The sequence below is a fragment of the Octopus bimaculoides genome, chromosome 6 (assembly GCF_001194135.2).
Source record: "Octopus bimaculoides isolate UCB-OBI-ISO-001 chromosome 6, ASM119413v2, whole genome shotgun sequence".
NCBI classification, from domain to species: Eukaryota; Metazoa; Mollusca; class Cephalopoda; order Octopoda; family Octopodidae; genus Octopus; species Octopus bimaculoides.
Window position 1 is genome coordinate 70547288 of NC_068986.1, and position 4143 is coordinate 70551430.

The 4143-nt window shown below is 39.0% G+C and overlaps 1 protein-coding gene across 3 annotated transcripts in view; it reads left to right on the forward strand.

Annotated features, from left to right (window-relative positions):
- The window catches only part of LOC106882864 (uncharacterized), a 118266-nt gene that overhangs the window by 32172 nt on the left and 81951 nt on the right, over positions 1–4143 (forward strand). The window lies entirely within an intron of this gene.

Consider the following 4143-nt stretch of genomic DNA (forward strand, 5'->3'; position numbering starts at 1 on the left):
ATATATATATATAATATATATAATTATATATATATAATAATTATATATAATATATATAATATGTATATATAATAGATATAATTATATATATATAATAATTATATGTATATATAATATATATAATTATATATATATATATAATAATTATATATATATATAATATATATAATTATATATATATAATAATTATATATAATATATATAATTATATATATATGATAAATAATTATATATATATAAAAACTATATATATATGATAAATGATATCTATATATATTAATATATATATATATGTGTGTGTGTGTGTTTAATATATATATATATATATATATATATATAAACATAATTAAGGGATCAGCAAAAGTTGCTTCATCACATACCGAAATTTAGAAATAGCAGTTAAAATGCTAGTTCTTCTATTACAATATGACTCTAAAGATAGCAATACTTGTAATTCACATAGGCAAAAAAGAAGAAAAAATAACAAAACCAAACAGCCTTGGTTTAATTTGTACACGTTTCGGGATTAGAATGGTATAAAATTCATTTCCTTCTTCAGCATGATATTCTAGATTATAAATTTGAAAATATATTCTAGATTATAAATTTGAAAAACGCACATGGTGAATATTGAGGATGGATGCGGAATTACTCATGTATATAAATTTGGATCTACTGTTTCTCTTATGTGATGTTCGATGTTGCCTGATCGAGCATGCACGGTTTTTCTCAGCATTTTTCAAATATATAATCTAGAATATCATGCCGAAGAAGGAAATGAATTTTATACCATTCTAATCCCAAAATGCATACATGATTAACTAAGGCTAGTTGGTTTTGTCATTTTTTCTTCCTTTTTGCCTATGTGAATTACGAGTATTGTTATCTGTGGAGACATATTGTAGTAGAAGAATTAGTATTTTAACTGCTATTCCTAAATTTTGGTATGTGGTGAAGCAACTTTTGCTGATCCCGTAATTATGTTTATAATTATAAAAACTTTTTGTATAAGTTTTTACCGATAATGGTCTTTTTTTCCATACCGAACTACTTCGTAAAATTATCAATTTTTAATTTATCAATTAATTAATAATTCTTTACCCTATATATATAATAAATGATGTATAGTAAATAATGCATATTATATATATAATATATATATTATATATTCTTTTATTCTTTTACTTCAGTCATTTGACTGTGACCATGCTGGAGCACCACCTTTTAGTCAAGCAAATCAACCCCAAGACTTATTCTTTGTAAGCGTAGTACTTATTCTATCGGCCTCTTTTGCCGAACTGCTAGATTACAGGGGACAAACACAGACACACAAACATATACACACACATAAATATATAATTATCATCATCATCGTTTAACGTCCACTTTACATGCTTGCATGGGTTGGACAATTTGACTGAGGACTGGTGAACCAGATGGCTACACCAGGCTCCAATCTGATTTGGCAGAGTTTCTACAGCTGGATTCCCTTCCTAACGCCAACCACTCTGAGAGTGTAGTCGATGCTTTTTACATGCCACCGGCACGAAGGCCAGTCAGGCGGTACTGGCAATGGCCACGCTCGAAATGGTGAATTTTACATGCCACCTGCACAGGAGCCAGTCCAGCGGTACTGACAATGAACTCGCTCGAATGTCTTTTCATGTGCCATTGGCATAAGTGCTAGGAAGGTGACGTTGGTAACGATCACGTTCAAATGGTGCTATTTAAGTGCCACCGGCACGGAAGCCAGACAGCTAGTGCTCTGGCAATGATCACGCTCAGACGGTGCTCTTAGTGATCTACTGGCACAGGTGCCAGCACAATTTTGCTTTCGCTAGCCCCAACAGGTCTTAGCAAGCCAAGTTTAGTGTTCAATGAAGAGACGTTGGTGTGGGTGCCAGTCTACAAATTTAGTTTGATTTCGATTTCACTTGCCTCAACAGGTTTTCGCAAGTGGAGTTTAGTGTCCAATGAAGGAATGTTACGCGTAAGTGGGCTGGCTACATCCCTGGCAGAGGCCTTTGAATTTTGGTCTTACTTGGCTTGCTGGGTCTTCTCACACACAGCATATATCCAAAAGTCTCAATCACTAGTCATTGCCTCCGTGAGGCCTAATATTCGAAGGTCGTGCTTCACCACCTCATCCCAGGTCTTCCTAAGCCTGTGTCTTCCACAGGTTCCCTCGACCGCTAGGCTGTGGCACTTTTTCACACAGCTATCCTCATCCATTCTCACCACATGTCCATACTAACGCAATCGTCTCTCTTGCACACCACAACTGATGCTTCTTAGGTTCAACTTTTCTCTCAAGATACTTACACTCTGTCTAGTATGCACACTGACGTTACTCATCCCTCGGAGCATACTGGCTTCATTCCTTGTGAGCTTACGCATGTCCTCAGCAGTCACGGCCCATGTTTCACTGCCATGTAGCAGGGCTGTTCGTACACATGCATCATGCAGTTTGCCTTTTACTCTGAGCGAGAGGTCTTTTGTCACCAGCAGAGGTAAGAGCTCTCTGAACTTTGCCCATGCTATTCTTATTCTAGCAGCTATACTTCCAGTGCACCTTCCCTCGCTACTGACTAGGCCACCTAGGTAATGGAAGCTATCAGCTACTTCTAGTTTTTCTCCCTGGAATGTGGCAGAAGTTGTTCTCTGCACATTTTCAGTGTTTATTGCTCCTGAGCATCTGCCACATACAAAAACTACCTTGCTAGTTAGCTCTCCTTTGATATTGCTGCACCTCTTATGTGTCCATAACTTACACTGGGTACATCTTATGGAGTTTCTACCTACGCCTCATCTACAGATGGAGCAGGGCCATCTACCTGAAGGGATTTGTGTTTTGTCTACTTTTCTAATTATTAGGACTTTGGTTTTTTTCTAGGTTGACTCTAAGGCCCTTTGATTCTAATCCTTGCTTCCACACCTGAAACTTCTCCTCTAGTTCTGATAGTGACGCAGCAATTAGAGCAAGGTCATCAGCATAGAGGAGTTCCCGGAGGCAACCTGTCTTGAATTCCTGTTATTGCCTGGAGGACAATGATAAATAATAGGGGGCTGAAGACTGAACCCTGGTGGACCCCTACCTCTACCCGGAATTCTTCACTGTACTCATTGCCAACCCTCACCTTACTGACAGCATCCCTGTACATGGCTCGCACAGCTCTCACTAACCATTCATCTATCCCTAGTTTCCTCATTGATCATCAGATAAGGGATTGGGGGACCCTGTCAAAGGCTTTCTCCATGTCAACGAAAGCCAGGTACAGAGGTTTATCTTTGGCTAGGTATGGCTCCTGCAGCTGTCTTACCAGAAATACAGCATCAATTGTGCTTTTCCCTGGCATGAATCCAAACTGCATCTAAAGTGACTCTCTCCCTAATTAGTTGGGCTATGACACTCTCCATGACCTTCATTACCTGGTCCAACAACTTGATACCTCTGTAATTGTTTGTGTCTAAAGCATCACTTTTACCTATGTAGCAGTTGATTATGGTGCTGCTACACCAGTCATTGGGTATGACTCCTTTGTGTATCACCTGGTTAACTGTACAGGTGACTAGGCTATAGCCGACACTGCCAGATATTTTGAGCATCTCTGCAGTGATTCCTGAAGGGCCGGAGGCCTTCCCTGTCTTCATACTCTTAATTGCTTTATCTACCAAGGTACTGTCAACTCGGATAGCTGGTCCCTCTGTTGGGTTGACATTCAGGACACCCTCTTTCTCCCATTCATTCTCTTTATTACGCAACCTTTCATAGTGGCGTCTCCAAACCTCTCTCTTTGCAGCCTTGTTTAGTGCAAGTGAGCCATCATCCATGCGGACACACTTCTCTCCTATGACATCACGATTCTCTCTCACACACTGACTTGCAACACGAAATACTTCAAGTCTTTGGTCCTCACGGCGCAGAACATTGGCAAATTTTTTCTTATCTGCTTCCCCTCTGGCTAAATAAACCTGTCTCCTAGCTTAACTTCTGGAAGTCTGAAACAATTCCCTGCTACCGCCGTTCTTCCAGTCCTTCCAAGCCTGTTTCTTTTTTCTTATAGCCCTGTCAACCACATTGTTCCACCAACATGTTACTTTGTACCATCCTCATATCTGGTCAGTGGCTCTCAGCAGGTTGTC